Source organism: Cornus florida, unplaced genomic scaffold, assembly GCF_030987335.1.
Source record: "Cornus florida cultivar Cherokee Brave unplaced genomic scaffold, ASM3098733v1 CherokeeBrave_3.0.0_Hap2_Chr11, whole genome shotgun sequence".
In the NCBI taxonomy this organism is placed as follows: domain Eukaryota; kingdom Viridiplantae; phylum Streptophyta; class Magnoliopsida; order Cornales; family Cornaceae; genus Cornus; species Cornus florida.
The window spans coordinates 40,131,253-40,151,625 of NW_026775581.1; positions in this window are offsets into that span (position 1 = coordinate 40,131,253).

A 20,373-nucleotide genomic window follows, 5' to 3' on the forward strand; every position below is an offset into this window, starting at 1 on the left:
TTTAAGCTTTTCCTTCCTTAATACTAGTTTTCACAAGGATAACTAAAGCAAACTTTTGATTTACAATCCATTGCTTTACTTCTTTTTACACAGGAGGTCTGTTAAGACGTCTCATATTCCAGGAACCTATCATTCTTTAGAAAATGACTGTGATCCACTGCCAGCAAGTTTACCCCTAGTCACTCTATCTAACGATGTTATATAAGGCATCTTTCTTTGTTTTGATTTATCCCCTTCTTGAGAATCATCTTCATTTGAACCACATCAGTCCAATTTACACTGCTCTTGATCATGTTTCAGAATTTCAGTACCTTCAATGGCAATAGTATCCCTTATCCTCCTCCTTCTGTTAATCCCTACACAATAAGAGGTTCAGAATATCCTATAACATCCTCTTCACTATAATCTTGTTGTTGCTGAAGTTCTATCTCACCATCCACCAACTTGCTCACACACTCAATCTCCTTTTGAGATTATTGGATTTATTGGAATGCCCTTTGTTGTTATTGATCTCCATTATCATTGATCCTTACAGAAGGTACATCCCTGTCTTTCTCAACCACCATCAACCCTTCCTCAACCAATTCATCCGTAGCCTCTAGCAAAACAAAAGCATTCGATGTAACTATTGTATCCTTTAATGACAAACTCTTCACAAGCATAACATCAAATACTTTAACTGCACCCCCACAGTTTATCTCCTTTTCCTTTCTATTTAACAACCCATCGATCCAAATATTATTTTGGCTGACCCTACAAAATCTTCTTAGGACACTTATCTTCTAAATGATCCACTCTATTACAAAGTTTACATACAATAGGATTCTATTCATATTCCAAAGTAAGATCATAATTAATCCCATGTATATTAACAATTATAACTTCAGGTAATGCAACCTTGACCTCTACTTCAACCATGACTCCAACAAACTGCCCTTTATCCCTAGTAGTCTTCGGATCATCCATATAGATAGGTCATGCAAAGGATGAACACACTTTAAATACCAAGGTTTCTTTGCGACAATGAACAGGTAAATTGTAAATACGTAGCCAAACGAGCACGGTTTAAAGAACTTCTTTCTGTAAGTTAACATTCTTGCTCCACTTCTTCAATATAATTGGCCTTCCTTCAAAAGAATGGATGCTAGATAACACTGTTTGAACATCTCTACCATTTTTAAAATGAACCATAAAAAATCCATCTTTGAGATATACCAGAACTATATCATTGGACCAATATTTTTCTACAAAAGTTTTGAAATAGGGGTAATATGGCTTTCTTCCGATCACGTAACCAATGACAGAAGATTTCCATTACTCCACTTCCTCAACGACATCCTCATCTATAATGGACACTTTCGCTCCACGGCACTCCTGATGATAGTACAAGTTTTTGAACGTTGACCGAGTTTTATAAAAAAACTACTATATGTAGGTTTATTAGGGATTGGGTTCCAGCTAAGAGACACTCCCATGCATTTAATAATGCAAAAATTAAATATACCTCCACACGGGCCGATGATCAACATTAATAAAATAAAAATGCCTCCACACAAGCTAATGATAAATTAAGCAAGAAGAGTTTAGGATATGCTCACAATGGTCGTTAAGCAACATCAAGAATTTTTAAGCCTTTTTGCTTTGCTTTGGGTGTAACGACCCTGGATTTTTTCACCCAGTGTGTCACTTATGATGACCCAAAATAGGTCCAAGATGTGGAAGCAAAAGAAGAAAAATGGCATCAAGGGACGTATGTTATCCCTAAGACATCAAGATGACTCTCCGTTGACCCACGGAACTCAAATGAGCCAAGCAAATGAAGCAAGAATGCCTAACCCGAAAGGAAATGAACCAAGGGTAAAGTGGTCATTTCACACTGAAATGGGTGCTGCCGTGCACACCATTGGAAAGACAACGAAAATGAACAAAGTTAGACTCAAGAATCGCCTAATTCTGAGTTCGAATGGAAAAGATATGAATGAAAACAAAATGACTTTCTCCGTTCAAGGATTACCATGACCCTCTCTCACTAGAACTGGAATAACTCCCACTATAGGTGGAGTTTTGATGAATTGTTGGCACCATTGGAAAGCTGACTTCAAGATCTTGAACTTAGAATCAAGAATAACCAAATTTGGATCTAAAATGAAAGAGTTATGACCTTCTGAAGTCAATACAACAAAGCTGACCAAGGAAAAACTGAAATGGGAAGTTCCAGGGAGGATCAATCGACCAAAATACAACCATCAGCCGGCCGAAACTCAACCGTTGGTCAACTGAACCCCAATCATCAGCTGGCCGAAATAAGGTTTTTCAAGAAAAGCCTACTGGAATGGTCTCGAGGGAAACGTCAGCCGGTTGATGAATCTTCATCAGCCGACTGACACATCTGCTGCAGCTATGAAAAACTACTGTAATGTGTGAAAATGGTGCTTGGGGCAATCCTAAGGTTCTACATGTTTTCTACGTGATCCAAACATGTTTCAAAACGCTTTCTAGGCCCGTTAAAACATCTAAAACAAGCCAAAGCAAGGAGAAACTCAAAATGACACCCTATGCATGAATTTACATGAAGAATCATGAAAATTGCCTAAAAATAGGTCAAAAGTTGGAACTCAAGGGTTTTATGAAATATGGACATGCACACAAACGTAAAAAGACATTTGAGACTCGTCCCAATGGTCCGCAGCTTCAAAATGTCAAGAAAGCAAAATATGACCTCTCAACGGCCAAAAATGCCTAAAAACACTATAAATGGAACCACAATGCAAAACCTAGAATGAAATGGTGTTTGGCCCTTGGCCACACCTCATACATGATCATAGAAACCCTATGAAAGAAAAAGAACGGAATTCCCACACCCGATGCAAAAGTTATGAAGAAATGACTTAGCATTTTTCAACATTTTCATAATATTCCTTGAAAACGAAAGTGTATAGAATATAAGATACATGTCATTGGCCTCCGGCCTCATCTTATACATGTTGAATACAATGAAAAGAGTGTACTTATGTACACATTACATAAATGGAATCAAAGAATATAAGTTTGATACATAAAGCTACCAAATGACATTTCATGCTAATACTTGTATGAAATGGAAACTTAAAAGCTATAAGCCATCCCGGGAACGACAAGCATCACGAACCAAGTCTTCGTACCTAAACAAATCCCCCAGTAACTTTGGGGTGAGTAAACAAGTTTACTTGTAGAGAATGAGCATGCATTGACTCGATTTCTTTCAGATTTTTAGACTGACATGCAATAGTTCAAAAGGATCATGCCACCTAACGTCTACGTCAAAGGTTAGACTCAGGGAGCATCCTAAGCTACCTTAGAATAACAATAACAGGAATCATGATATACATATATATATGAAACGAATCAAGGTTGGAATAATCCAAAGAACATGACAAGAAGGATGCTTGAGTACAGATCAACATGAATTGCATTTTTAATACAATTAAACAAGGTTTGGAATAATCCGTACAACACGACAAGAAAGTACTAGAATACAAGTATCATATTATTAATAGAATTGAATGAGGTTTGGAACATACCAATTAACACGATAAGAAGTATACTCGAATACAAGTTAACATGAATTACATTATCAATGCAATTAACAAGATTGGAGCATTTCAATTAACGCGATAGAACCAATACACAAAATCAAGAACAAGGCATAATATCTATGCAATTAAACAAGAATGGAACATTCCATGAAACACGAAAAGAGTTATATATGAATCAAGAATAAGGCATAATATCTATGCAAGTAAACAAGATTGGAGTATTTCACATACACAACAAGTTTAAATCTTCAAGGAAAAGCAACTTGAAATTTAAAGAGTGAAATCAACCAATGTGGAAACTCGGATATCGCCTGGATTAAAACCGTACACTTGAGATCACTTTAGGGCTACTAACCCATGGGTATCTTTCCCCTAGTGTGCACTATAGTGTAGGAGGACATTCCCCCGTACTAGAACCAAGTCCTAGCCATGTCAATTCTTAATTGATATCCCAAGTTCCAAAATCAATAAGTTGTGCAAGTCAAGATTGTATCAAATACAAGAAATGCATTAACCACGTTTCATGCACAACCAAGATTTTGGAATAAACAAGTTATGCCCTAAGTTCTCAACTATAATGGCATGTGAAATGTCATTAAATCATAGTGTACATCTATATAGACTATAACCAAGATATATAGCACACGAAATCTGTTGAAGTAAATATACCACAAGTATAAGATACATGATTCAATTACTCACTAAACAATACATGTGTAATTAAACCATTCCAAGACAAAGATGCATGTTCACTAAGTACATTAATGAAACCTAGATACAAGGAGTCACGATGCTTGATAAAAAGATGAAGGTACATGAAATACAAATCCAATTCATGAGTTTAACTCGAGTTCAATATCAAAGCATGATTAACGCGATGGAAGCATATAAGGTAATTTAACCTACTTAAGGAATTAAATTGTCAAGATTACAAGGCAAGTCAAGGGTCATGTCAAAGGCACGTTCAATGTCAAGTTGCAAGTTCATTTCATACAAGACACGACCATGTGAATGTAATTCCATACAAAGGAAATAATTAAATATAAGTTTCAAAACTTATCCGGTTATTCTCAAATTGATACACATGAGGGAACTTGTCAAGGAAAGCATGATTACCAAGTTAGAAACTTAATCAAGACCAAGGAGCAATTGAATGGATTTTAATTATTTCATTTAATTAAAATCTCTAGGTTTTGAAATTCATCTAAATGATCTCAAATTTATATATGTTATACAACATGTCACGACTTGATCCAAAAACATGATACAAGTGAATTCTAAGCAAGACACGACCATGAGTATTAAACTTTAATACTAGAAAAATAATAAGTGAGAAGTTTCAAAACTTAATCAAATATTCTAGATTTAATATATGTGAAACTATATGACATACATATCAAGAATATCAAGTCAGAATTCAAACGGAGTGAATAGTACGCATGGAATAAATTAATTAATCAGTGAATTAAATATTCTCTAGATTTTAAAACACTTCTGATTACTCTCAAATTCACCTATGTTGAAGAGCATGCTAGGGCCTAATATAATATGCTAACGCGCATTGATTTGAAGTTAGTTAAGGCCACATGATTTAATATTTTATTCAAGATAAATATTAAATAAAATCTTTGTTACTTGTCCAAATGAGTTAGATTTAATATATGTCAATCAACATATCAAGGGGCAATATTCTTTCATGCCATGTTTAAACAAAGCTATGAGCAACCGGGAAAATTAAATCTCATACTAGAAAATAAATAATCAAAAGTTCTAGATTTAATATCCTAGCATGTAAACATGTTGTATATGCATCACAAGCATGCAATATAACAAGAAAATAAATTATAGCACCCCCTGCCTCAATTTGAGATGAAAACCTCAAGAAAAGTGCTCCGAATCCAACGATACCAAAGGGTTTTGTCGGGGACAACACGATGAACAAGAATCCGAAAGAAGTCCCATGAAAATCACAACTTGACTTCAAACCCGAACTCAAGAAATGGTCAGAAATAGATTCTAATAAGGGGGAGGGGGAAAGGTGCGCGGCGTCAAGACAAGCACAAAACGCGAAATCACTATGACTTTTTAACAAAGGGAAGGAGGTTTACTTGAGAGAAGAAGGGTGGCAGCCCCCTTGGGTAGCCATGGATGCTTCTGGTGGTGCTTGAAGAGAGGAGGAGATAGCTTTTTAATTTTATAACCTCATATTTATAGAAAATCTTAAAAAGTGCCCCGAAAGGGCCCCGCTGGGTTCGGAAAAGTGGAATTTGAGCAAACGTACTCAAACGGCAAAACTCCATGAATAAAAAAGATTCAAAATGAGAAAATATGAACAACGAAAGAAATAGCGTCAACAACCAAGTCCCGAGCAGAGAGATATGCCCTAAAGAAGTTCTGCGGCAACCGGGTCCAAAAACTCCGAAACTGGAGAAAAACGACCAGAACGGAATTCTAAGAGTACAGGACTCAACGAAATGTGAAAATGAATCCCGTCCGAGGATCTAGGCTCCAGACGAGGTATTTTTGCAATAACTTTCGTTAATTGCACAATGGCCCCTACAAAAAGGGTTACTGTGAAACTGCCCCAGAATGAAAATATCTTTTGGAAGATATTTTCTTAGATGCCCCTGAAATAAAATATCTTCAAAATATATTTACGAAAAACACACCAAGAAAAGAAAAAGATTCTGAAGAATTGTGCATTCATGCCCTTATGGACACCGGGAACAACCAGAGTACTCTCTTGCAAAAGTAAAGATACGTATTTCGAGGAAACCATTGAAGATGAAGACACGTGAAGTCAAAAACCAACTCCGAGCACAAAAGTGAGGTTGTGCCAAAAACTGACAAATGGAGAAAAGACAGAATAGGGAAAAAGACGAAATTGGGAAAAGGACAAAAAGTGAATAGTGTCCGAAAAGTGAAAATGTGGAAATGATTCGGTCCTCAAAGGAAGTTGTCAATCTAAATGAAAGAATCTCGGAAACCAATTCCAAGCACTTGAGATGACACTAAGCGATGAAAAATAGAGCTCAGAAAGGAAAATTAAACGGAAAAAATTTATCCGTAAAATTTCAGAAAAAAGGAAAGGGAGTCAAATGACCGGGTCATTTACATTGGGTATTTTATTTTATTATTTTATTATTTTTTATGCTTTGCTTGCTTGCTTTTTAAGCTTTCTTGAAGGCTCCTTTGCTTTGCTTTACTTTAGCTCTAAGTACATAATAAAAAAGAACAATGTGAGAAACAAAATAAAAATAAAATAGAACAAGGATCCAAAGAGTACTAATTCCTATTTAATTCCTAATACGGCGTTCTTAATCCCCAGCAACGGTGCCAAAATTTGGCACGTTCGGGTTGCTAGCATATACCAAAATGTGAATGCGAGAGTAGTTTAGGAAGCTTTTGTGGTCAAATTTAAATTTATAGAAACCACTACTACTACTACTAGTAACGTAGTATGAGTAAGTAGAGATCGTCCCAAGGGATTTTTAAGGTATTACGGAATCAAATTCGGGTTAGTAGGTCGAATGATCAAAGAGATGTTTGGTTGGTTGAATTAAGCTGCAATTCAATTAAAAACATACAAAATTAAAGCAATCTAGAGATTAAGGTGTAGAAAATGAGAGAGAAGTCTTAGGGCATAGAGCTTACCACTAAGCCTTACCTCATTAAACATCCAATATTTGCCAATTTAGGGGGATTTCATGTTATAAAACAAGTGTGTGTGTGTGTGTGTGTGTGTGTGTGTGTGTGGATGGCAATAACAAGTGTAACTTGTCTACCTAGTCTAGTGTGCAGCACAAATTATCAAGTCAAGCCATTAATCCATCAATTAAACCAACAATCGGGGCACACTACAATCTAGAGAAATATACTACTTGCACTTATAAGCATGGATTGTCTACCTATCTAGGAATCTAAAGCAATTACACTACAATTATACTAATGACAAGAAAATTAAACTAATTAAGCTAATGAGGTACCACAATCCATCAAGAAATAAGCATAATCCATCAAATAAACCATAAGAGTAATCAATTAAGCACCATGATTTGACCATCACTCGATCTATAATTCCAACACACATAGACATGCATTAAACTTATTGAATCTAGTGTAAGCACATGACCATTTATTCTAGCATACATAGACATATGAATAGAATTAAAAGATTAATTGGAAGCATTAATCCATACAAATAATGTAAAAACACAAGATCTATATATAATCATAGGTCAAAACATTATTTACAATATAAATCCCCAAAAATTACAAAATACTAGGGTTTAGGAGGCAAGCCTAGGGCTATCTCTAGGCCCAAGAGGAGGATCTAGTCACTTATGGTTGTCATCATCTAACCCTCAAAGGCTTTCTTCAATGTAGGCACTATATTCTTTCTCTTTGCTTTGCTCAAGAACCCTAATCTAAAGAGAGAAAATTATCTAAGAATTATACTAATTTTTGCTAAAATTGGGGATAAAAGTTGGAACCTATAAAATTGGTTCAGTTTCATTTAAATACAAGCCTCTTTAAGTAGCCAACAAGTCAGAAAATAGGCCTTTGATTGGTTTAATCCCACAGCTACAAAAGTTGGTGGAGTTCGGGCGTGCTCGGGAATAAAACAACTAACTACCAGCAAGATATTCGATCGGTCGAAGTAAGTTTCGATCCCAAGAAGATATTTTCATGCCACATCAACTTTGATTGATCGAAGTTGATGTGGCATGAAAATATCTTCTTGGCCTTATCCGGATTACTGAGCTGGCGCTGACATGGCACTTCGATGCATCGAGAATCGTCGATCGATCGTGGAATACCTTCAATCGATCTAAAGTACTCCAGAGAACTTTTTCAAACTTCTTCCAGATTTTCTTTTTAACTCCAAAAAGGAGCTAATATGCTCTTTTTAACTTGTTTGAACCTTATTGACCTGAAATAGACAAAAACACAAATTAGAACTAAAACGGGAAAGTAAGATAAATAAATGGACTAAAATACCCTAACATAGGTGCTAAAATGTGCAACATTTGAGCACTTATCACATTCATATTGTATAAAAGACACTTTTAATTATATAAGCATATAAGTATATAAGCATAAGTGTCATATAAGGGATGCTTCTAAACATTTCAAACACTTAGTCACATAAGCATGTAAGCATGTGAACACATAGAGCATGTCAACAAGAAGTATGAAATGAACCCAAAATCCCGTCGTCCATGGTTTTTGAACCCGGACGCTCAATACCACTTGTGACGGCCCAGATTCTCAAAACCCGGTGTATCAGCGAGTGACCCGATAACGGATCCCAAAAGCAGAAGTGAATAAAAGGAACAAGGTCTCTAAAGACATACATCATCTCTAAGACACCAAAGTGGAATAATATACAACCTGGAATGCCCAAAATGCCCCCAAGATAAATCAGGTCAAGAGAATTTAAAACATGCTGAGTTGTTGCCAAAGAAATGGATTAGGGCTTTGGGAGGTTTTCTTAAGACTTAAATTGATAATGCGGTATACAAATACACTCTATAGACGCCCAGAAGTCTCAGAATGATCGGCACGGTTATAAAAAAAAATGCGATGAATAGTAACTATGACATCAAAATGAACATTTAAAAACAACAGCCCTACTTTGCATACATTCAAGTGGTTAGCCCTTGGCCTCATTACATATGTGATACAAGTACATCAAAAGAGAGTTATACAAGTGCTTATTTCACAACAAAAGGGAAGCAAACATGCTTCAATTCAGCTAGATATTACAACATCAAGAGATACCAAGACATGCTAACACTTACATGCTTCCATAAGCAAAAATGTCTACAACACCAAGCTACATTAATGTCTAAGGATATTGTCCATCTATGAATATAACTTCTTTACTTAAAAAATAACCCAATCCACTAGGGTGAGCAACCAAAGTTACTCATTAAAAGAAGAGCATACGTATACCTTAAAGTTTCAAAAGTCTTGCAAGTTCAATATAGACCAATACAAGGGATCATTTTTCCTAACGTTTAAGTTGCAATGTGAACTAAGGGATCATCTTAAGCTATATTAAGCAATTTAAATGAAATACACAATTAACAAGTACACAATGAACAAGTATACTAAGCAATATCGAAACCATAAGCACCAAATCACAAGCTACATATGATGGTTCGAATTTTCACAAACTCGGATAGTCAATGTGACCCGAAAGTTGACCCAATAACAGGTCTAGAATACGAAAGCAAAAACAAAAAAAAAAAACAAGATTCCTAGGGATAAATAACATTCCAAGAATGCTAAAGTGACTTTCCATGAAGTCACGAAGTTCAAAAGAAAATAAAATGCGGAAATGATATTTTAAAAATGGATAATTTTAGCCCTAGGGGCAAAACGATAATTTTTATAAAGTTATGGGTGCTACTGAGCACACATTGGATAGACAACGAAAAATCAACGAAGTTTGACTCAAGAATCACTTTATTTTGAGTCTGGATGAAGAAGATACGGTCAAAACAAAATCGGAAGACAAGGCTACCCACAAGGCACCTGCCGTGTGCCTTGCGTTTGGATGCAAGAAGCTGCGTCCGTACTCAAGCCAACACTACATTGCGTTTTGATTTTGTTTTGACCATATCTTCTTCATCCGGACTCAGAATCAAGTGATTCTTGAGTTAAACTTATTTAATATTTCGTTATCTATCCAATGGCGTGCTCAGTAGCACCCATAACTTTTTAAAAATTATCGTTTTGCCCTTGAGCTAAAATTATCCGTTATTAAAATATCGCTTCCGCATTTTGTTTTCTTTTAAACTCTGTGACTTCATCGAAAGTCTCTCTAGCGTTCTTCGGATGTTGTTTATCCTTAGGAACCTTGTTTTCTTTGTTTTCGCTTTCGCATTCTGGACCCGTTATCGGGTCAACTTTCGGGTCACATTGACTATCCGAGTTTATGAAAATTCGGATCGTCACAGGTGGCATCAAAGCATCTCATTTTCGGATCGTCACACTACAAGTAATCAATGATTAACAACTTAAAATTAAATGCGAAATCATATAGTGGAAAACTTGGACATGAAATCCCAGATTTAACCAAGACTTTACAAGTTGTTTTGGGCCATTACAACCCACAAGCTACTACCTAAGTGCGCACATTTGGGGAGAACTCATATCTCCCACACTAAAGCCGAACTTTAGCCATCTTATAAATACGTCCCAAACATTTCCAAAATCAACAAGTTCATAACTCATACTCAAGTAATAGTACATGAAACCACGTTCCATGCACAAGTAGGGTAAAACCACACAATCCATGTCCTAAGGTTTCATATCTACAATGGCATACAAAATATCAAATCTTCAATGTACGATATGCTACACAAAACAATGGCATATACAATGTCAAATCTTCAATGTGCGATTTACAACAAAAGGCAATGATATCACCAATCATGCTAAATTAATTCACCACCATAATAAGCCACAATCACTAAGTCCTCAACAATATAGTAATAAGCTCACAAGGTAAATATTAATAATATTTCACAAGAATTCATTATCACAACAACAAAATCTCTAGAATTTAGTAATCTAGTAAATGAAACAATTTACCTACAACAAAATATATATGCTTCACATGCTTTGAATCATTAAACCCTAAGTCAAGGATATAGAATTTGCATCTAAATGCAATCCTACAATTCAACAAACTTGTATAGTATACAATATATATAAAACCTCAAATACAATTCAAACAACAAGAGGATAAGCATACTACAACCCATACCTCACTAGAGGATTGTTCCTCTAGAATCCAAGGGAAACGAACTCAAATTGAAAAACTGTGTAAAGGTGTTCTAGATAAAGAAGAGAGGAAGATTTGAGCTTCAAGTAAAAGACCAAGTTCCCAAAGGAAGGGGGTCGAATTCTGAAAATGGTGGAGAGGGTTTAAGGATTTCCTAAACTGCCTCACCCGAGAATTGTCCCTCTATAATCTAAGGCAAACAACATCAAATGGAGAAACTGAGAAAATGTGTTCTAGATATGGAGGAGTGGAAGATTTGGTCTTTAAGGTGGAAGACCAAAATCCTAAGGGAAGGAGGACGAAATCTGAAAATGGTAGAGAGGGTTCAATGTGGTTGCAATGAAGCTCTTTGTGAGGAAGATGAAAGTCACACCTTTCACCACTAACTCAAAGGCTTTGTTAGCCAACTACACACACACACCAACACTACCTCTCTCACACACACACATATCCACCCTTTACCTGTCACAGTCCTAGGGCTCCTTACAAGGCTTAATCTCAAGCCTACACTTGTCACTAATCTAAACCAGCAAGTGTACCGACCAAAAGTCTACAAGTGGGTGAATCTTTACCTTCCACTTGTCACCATCCAAAGCACCCTCACAAGGCTTAATCACAAGCCTACACTTGTCAACATCCCAAGCTTCCAATCTAAGGCCAATAAGTGGGTGAACCTACACCTAACACTTGTCACCTAAGCAAGCTTCCAAGTCTCACCACCAAGAGGATGGCAAGTGGCCCCAAGGAAAAGTGACACTTGTCACTAATTCCTACAAATTGCAAAGAGGCCCCTCCTCTAAATATCCCAAGGAATATTTGCACAAAAGTCCCTAAGACGAAAAATAATCACATAAAGCACCCCGTAAACAAAATGTTTCCAAAGAAACAATGCATCCATACCCCTATGAAATGGAAATGACTGAGCATACTTTTCAACAAAATTAAATCATGCATCAATAGTAAAAGCCAAAATGATGCAATGCACGAGGTGTCAAAAATTAGTTCCAGACACCGGAGCCTACCTCAGGCGCAACAAAACCCTAAGGTATCATGAAAAAAATAAATCAAATTAAATAATAAAATAAATAATAATTAATAAAAAAATGATGAAAAATTGGAAAAGGAAAAAGAAGACACGGTCTTCACAGGTGAAGAGGAGCATAATTTTGACTTGAAGAGCTTTGATTATATGGAAGAGGGCGATAGCTTGTAGAAGCTTGGAATGGTCGGTTTATGGGTTGAAAATTAGATTGATTTTATTGTTCATGACCTTGGAATGCTAAATTTTGTGGGGCTGGTTGCCACCACTAGAAATTCGGGTGATATCTCCATACCCGATTATATGTATTAAAATATGGATTATGTCCAGAACGAGAGAACATAACATTGGCCTGCTCTTGCATACTTCCTGAAAATTGCTCTAGTGTGGGGTAATCTTCTTTAAGATGGAAAGTGCTTATGCAAGATACACACATAGCACTTGATGAAGAATTTTGAAAAGAGGAGAGATGTGGTGCCAATAGCTGGAAAACTTTATGTGCTATGGCATCTACTTGAGATGATTATTCCCTTAGTGTCCGTGATTGACACGGAATTGAGGGTTTTCCAACGCTAGAAGTAGGAGCTTTACGAGAATTATGTTGAATAGAATTGTCACTCATATTCTTAAGTAAAGTCCATGATACATCTGCATTTTTGGACATGAACATGCCCCCACAAGAAGAATCAATTAATTGTCTATGTGGTTAGGTTAAACCATCATAGAAGGCTTGCACCAATTTCCATTTTGGAATTTGGTGGTGCGGACACTTCCTAAGAAGATCTTGGAATCTTTCCCACGTCTCATAGAATTGTTCTCCATCCATTTGGGAGAAGCTAAGAATGGAATGACGCATTTGATTGGTTTTACCCACATGATAGTATTTTTTCAGAAATTTTTGTTGCAATTGGGCCCATGTAGTGATGGAATTTGCAACAACGGAGTTCAACCAATATTTTGCCATATCTTTTAAAGAGAATGGGAAGAGACGCATATGAAGTGCATGTCGAGGGAAGTCCCTCATCTTGATGGTGTAGCATATTTCCAGGAACTCATCAAGATATTTGTAGGATTCCTCATTATCAAACCCATGATAAGATGGAAGCATTTGGATTGTGCTGAATTTGATTTCATAATGATGAACATTGACATTGGGCATGATGATGCATGATAGAGATGTATATGTTGATGGGATAAAGTGGTCCCTAAGAGTTATGGGTGCGACATTTTCATTAGTAATTTCAACATTTTCGACTCTAGAATTTTCTACTCTAACATTATTTCTAACATTTTCCAGATTTTTAGCTATGTTGTTTACTTCAAATTCAAGTTCTCTTAAATTTCTGGGATCCCTAAGGTTCATTTTTCGTTGTCTAAGAGTTCTTTCTAATAAAGCTATGCCAACTTGTTCTTCTAAGTTTGGCACTTTTAAAGACCTACGACCCAATATCAACTAACATGCATCTATGTGAAGCAAATATTACCAAAAATTCAAGTGCAGCAAAAATCAACTTGAACAATTACATATGGGTGCAAATTCTCTAAATTTTTACAACTTTTTGAATTTTTCAGCACTTGTTCAACACCTTAAAGAAGCCCCCTTGCTTCAAATCTGCACTTAAACACTTGGCAAACAAATGAAAAACAGAAAAATATATACAAAATTTATAATTATAATCAAATTGAATTTAATCTTTAATTTTTTTTATTACAAAGCCGATTGCAATCCCCCAGCAACGGGGCCAAAAGTTGATCATTCGCACAAGGCGGTATGAAAAATAAACCACCGACTAGAGCACAAATTCACGTAGAAAATGGCTAAGTAGGGCTGTCGATCCATGAAGATTGCTAGCTTATGGCAACCAAATTTCAAAGACTAATTTCAAGTTTATTAATGTCACGATATGATTTGAAGATTGGTTTGTTATTTCTCACACTATAAGAAAATAGGTCATTTACTAGTGTATGGACCTCCCGTGAAAACTTTTTCACGGGACTTTTGAGCCCTTCGTCTATTATGGTCCTGTAAATACTCCCCACTTGCTACGAGAAATAATAACACTCATAAAAGATTAAAGCACGACCATTCTAGCTTCCTGTAAATAAAACTCTCACGAGATTTCTAGCTTTTTGTTAATAATTAATTTACGAAACTACTAGCCTCTCGTTAATAATTAATTTATGCGAAAAAAGGTCTTTTACGAGTGTGTGGACCTCCCGTGAAAACTTTTTCACGGGACTTTTGAGCCTTCGTCTATTATGGTCCTGTAAATACTCTCTACTTGCTACGGGAAATAATAACTCTCGTAAAAGATTAAGGCACGACGATTCTATCTTCCCGTAAATAAAACTCTCACGAGATTTCTTGTCTTTCATTAATAATTAATTTACGAGGTAAATGAAATGTCGTTATTAATTAATTAACGAGTTGTTTATGCACTCGTGAATAATTAATTTACAAGAGCGATGACATCTCGTTAATACTTAATTAATGAGTTCTTTATCCACTCGTTAATAATTAAGTAATGTAGTACATGGCTTCTTGTAAATAATTAATTAATGTGGTATATGGCCTCTTGTTAGTAATTAATGTATGACACATTTGGCCTCTTATCAATACATCTATATATTTTATTTACGAGGTCTAAAACCACCCGTAGATAACAATATATATATATATATATATATATATATATATATATAATAAATTAATGCACTCTACTACCCATCATTCACATAGATAACCTAGCCACAGTTTCAACTAAACAATTATATAAAATGCTAAAAATTTACATTTAATACCAATACCAAAAATAATTCATGTTTAAATTCACTATTAAATATATATCAAAAGAGTAAGACATTAATTTACAATTCATCATTAATTGTTCAACGTGCCAAAATTAGAAAGAAAATTTAATATTTCCCAAAAATAGATATCAATCTTCACATTGTTCATTAATTCTTGGCGCAAGTTGACTTTCAATTTTTCACAATTCCTTCACTTCGTTGTCCATTGTACAAAATCCAAGCAAGTACCTGCATCACACAAGTCCTAATTTTAGTATAATAATAATGTATATGAAGTAATGACAAAATGCTAGTTTTCTGTTTCACTCTCTAAAATATTTACCAAGGTGTGATAAAAAATGGAGTCCCACACTTTGAGAAGCCAAAAACAATCAAAAAACCCCCAAAAGAAATATGCAATCCACATGCCTATGCTTTGCCAGGGATTCAACTCTGTCATGCAATCGTCCAATTCCAGATAGAACGAAAAGGTCAAAAAAGGGCAAACACCCTGCAAGTGCAAGTTCTGCGAACATGATTACCAGGAATGTCAACTGCCAATAAAGGTTTAGACATAGAATATAAGAAAGATAACTGTTATGCTCTTTTAAATCTCTAAGGCACATTGATAGTTTGACATCAAAGAAAAAATAGCAACTTTAACATGGAACAAATATAGTTAATAGTAGTAAAACAACAACAAAGTTAAGCTTATGCTAATAATTAGTTCAAGAGGACATATTAGAGAACTCATTGGCTTCAACATAATATACTACAAGAAAAACATATTGGAGAAATTATTAGAATCATATCAACAAGTGAAAATAGGGAGAGATTTCACAAACACACACATATATATACACACTGGAATTTCTGTGTGAACATCATTGCATACATGGAAGAATTTTTGTTACACTAGCTTCAAGCTGTGATTTTAGTGATTGTTTTCATCTTTTGATCTGTTTGTGTTAACTTGTTTGGTTGAAGAGAAATTTTGATCGGAGGAGAGAAATTTGTGTGAAAATATAGCATTGAAACTGGTTTTATCCACATACAATTAGAGAGATTCGACACATGTATCTACACTAAAATTCTTGTGTGAATTTGCGTCATTACATATATACAGGATGGGTTTGGTAATATTACCTTCAATTCTTTTTCAGATCGATCATTTATGCGATACTAAATTGGGTTCGACATCTTAAAGTTGGTACTACTGAATCTATTGGGAAGGGCCATTTGGGTTGATAATTTGCCCATAAAGAGGGCTTGCTTTGCAAAACTGTGAAGTTATGGAGCAGTTTCTAGTTCCCTTGAGGGAGCATGGCGATCCAAAATTGAGACCATTACTTTACATTGGGGGGTTGATATGAGATCGTAGTTAGAGGTCGTGAAGAAGTGTGTGAGTGTGTGCATTTCGTTGTTGCTACCCCTGAGAGGTTGAAGGATATGCTTGCAAAAAAGAAGATGAGTCTTGATAATTGCAGGTGAGCACTATTTACATTGAATGGTCTTTATTTTATCTTGCAGTTATATTAAATATGAGGTGACACACCAATCTGCTTAGAGAATTTACGTTTATTTTATTTCAAACCAAGTCTGGAGCCATCTTTGCTTTCCTAATATTTTGTGTTCAACTTATTGAATGGCACTATGGCTGACATTTGTTATTCCCTTCTAGATGTTTTCATGGGGTCTCAGGTAATGAAAAAATTGTTTATTCGTACAAGAATCATTAATCTTAGGCTATTAACATTTAAGATCTAGTTATACGTTTATTTTTAAGTTAGTTTCTTAATTGAAAGGGAAAGAAAATACCAACAGTGTCTTAATTGAAAACAAAAAAAATACAGAACTGGTCGAATGGGGCTGAAGAAGTTTCTATCTGCTGCACCAGAGAAGGAAATTCAGAATTAGTGGTGGGGAGGTGGAAGGGGGGTTGGAAATCTGCTTACCACTTCTTGTTTTATTGGGTTTGACTTTTTGAAAATTTTACTTGAATCTTCTTCAAAATGGGTTCGTTAAGTTGTTTTTGAAAATTTAACTTACATCTTCCTCAGAAAATTTTCTTATTAACATAGCTCATTTCTAACTTGTTGGTACTTTGACTTCTATTGCTAACATATCTTTTAAGCATGCTAACTGGTCAACCTAGTGTTCTAGTAGTGTAGAAGGAGAGAGCATTTATTTTATTGATTAATGAATGAATGAATTAATTATTATTAGAGATTGAAATAAATTTCTCACGAGAATCTGTAGTAGAATTGCTAATGTTAGTTGTCAATCCTCTAATACCATTTTGGAGTTTACTTGTACTAAATTTGTTGGGACTTGGGACTAAACATAATTTTATTATGGAGGAGAGGTTAAAGTATCCTTTAATTTTTAGCTTTCTTAAATATTTTCTTCTCAAGGTTTTCTTTGTGTTGTCTTTTGTTTGTACTTACAAGAGACACTTGCCTTTATTATTGTAGAAGAGAGGATAACCCCTTAAGGAGAATTATATACTTCATTAACTCTTCTTATACTATGAAGCCTAAAATCAACCTTTGCAATAAACGGGGCATCTGCTGAAAAACTTGAAATGGGGCTGAAGAAGTTGCTATCAGCTGTAGCAGAGATAGAAATTAAGTACTGTTCTAGATTTCTATGTTTAAAATCTTCTTTAATTCATTAGAATTCTTTATAAAAATCTATGGATTAATTTGAAAAACAAAGGGAAGGGATAAGGGTTATCCCATCAAAAGAAAGAAAGAGAAGGCCATAATCCTCCCTTTGTTTTGGAGTTTTAGATAGAAATGAAAGAAAAAAAACAAATAATCACTATTTTCATTTTTCATCTTCAGTTTGATTTCTTTGTTTAGCTCAATTGAGAACAAACATGACTCATTTTTGTTAATAAATATAGTTATCCCATATTTAAGTTTGGGAAATTTTAATATAGAGATGACGTGGCCTCTGCCTGGCTTGTCAATTCTTTTAGGTTCCCTAACTTCTTTATCCATCTAGCAGTATATGAATTGGGCATTTACTTTTGTGATTGTTTACATGATATTTTGTTTTCATAGATGAATACAAAAAACACACACTTCTGTTTACATGATATCAAATTGGTTTTTTTCTGATATGTTTTGCAAAGATAATAGCTTAAGATGCATAGATGGTTTTTTGATAACATGATGCTGTGAATGTGATAGATACTCCAAAAAACTCAAGGGAGTTGGTTAAACTTCTAAATTTTAATTATGTCTTTAGAAATGTCAATAATGCTACAAAACAACTTAATTACAGGATGAAATGAAAAAGAAGGCTGCACAAGTATCCCAAAATTCTGATGGTACCAGTTGAATCATAAATGATATTGAGATCGCAAAAACCAAGTAAGTATTAGGAAGGGATATCTCCGTGGGCTCGAAAATGGTTTTGTAGTTCAAAGCCGTCAACGTGCATCCTTATCTTATGAAGAGGCTTCAAGGAAAAGGGTGGAAATTGCTGAGGAAAGAAATGTGCAACTAATGGAGAAAGTAACAAATTTGGAGAAAAAGTTTGATTTTTTGTTATTTTTAAATCAAATGTTATTGTTACTTTTTTTTTTTTTTCATTCTTTTGTTATTAAACCATGTGGGGGTAGTAATTTTCTATTCATCTCAGTGGAGCATATGTACAAGAAACACAAGTCCTTTAAGCTTTAGAGCTTAAACTCTGGGAGGGATTTGACCACAACAAGGACCCATACTTTCAACATTAAAGTAATGGCCACGACAAGGACCCATCACTTCACATGGAGATAATTGATAAATGAACTTCATTAGCTAGTAGAATTCAGAACATACCTGCCAGAGATGAAGATTGAGAACCAGAACAATATTCCTAATCTTACTTCAAAAGTAATGGTTTTGTTATGCTCCTAATAAGCTGGTTAAAATGGATCCTGTGAGGAAAAAAATTAAAAATGTAATGCCAACATATATAAAAAAATAAAAGAAAATAAAATCAGATCATATGTTAATTACTACTTTTCAAAAAAAAAAAAAAGAGGTTAATGAATGACCAGTTGACCTCTAGAACTTTCACATATTTGGTAGGCCATAAAACCATGCTTGTGCGAGTATTACGAAGATAAACTTTCGGCACTCCAGCTTAAACTTTCGCGAGAACCCTGTTACTATATTTAAGTGAACCAAATTGAAACTGTGCAGCACATTGATTTTGAATTTTGTTTTGCCAAAGATGGACAATATTAAATCATATCAAAGAAAAGGAAAGATGATTTGGGAATAAAGGAGGAAATATGAATATTTTTCAAATGATTATAACAAACACACACGTAGTATCTCAAGCCATGATTACACAAAGAAATAGCTCACGTAGACACACACACTAGTCCTCAAATATGCGCACCACTCTTAGAATGTGAAAGAGAAATAGAGGAACAATTATAAAAATGAAATCCAAAAATAAATTTAATAAGGACATGTTCAATCAAGGAGAGTATTCTCTATTCATGATAGTGAAATGTGACATATCATTCCAATATTATATGTAGGACTATAACAAGTAACAGTATGTTGTCTCCCTATATAGCTACCCCCTGTCTAGGCTCCAACTACAACTTTCATGACAACCCTGTTACTATGTTTTAACAGACCAATTTTATATCAAATTAGAACTGTGCAACAAATTGCTTTCGAATATGAACTACATCAAGAAATATTTAGGCCAACGATAGACATAAACAAATTCTGAGGGATAAAAAGAATGTTGAGAGTTCTTCAAAAATTTAAAACATCCAACTAGCACAAATTATCTCAAGCCATGGTTATACATCTAAAGGTATGCATATATGGAATGATTGGACATCCCATGGATATTGAATCTGTCTATAGTGTTTAACATAGGATTTGAAACAAGTTGACTGAGATTTTCTAGTAGCATTTTACTTAAGTGAGTCTACATGTTTTCAAAGTTGTTAAAATGTGTGTATGTGTGTGTGTATTTCCGTCAAAAAGACTCCGAGTAACATTACTAATTTGTGTTTTCAAATGCTACACAAAAGAAAATGCCCTATGGATAAATGAATATAGAGAAGGGAAGAAATAAATCAAGAATATGGTTCCCAAGAAAGTAGGTCATCCTTATGTTCACAAGAGGAGCAGTTCCATAAGTAATTA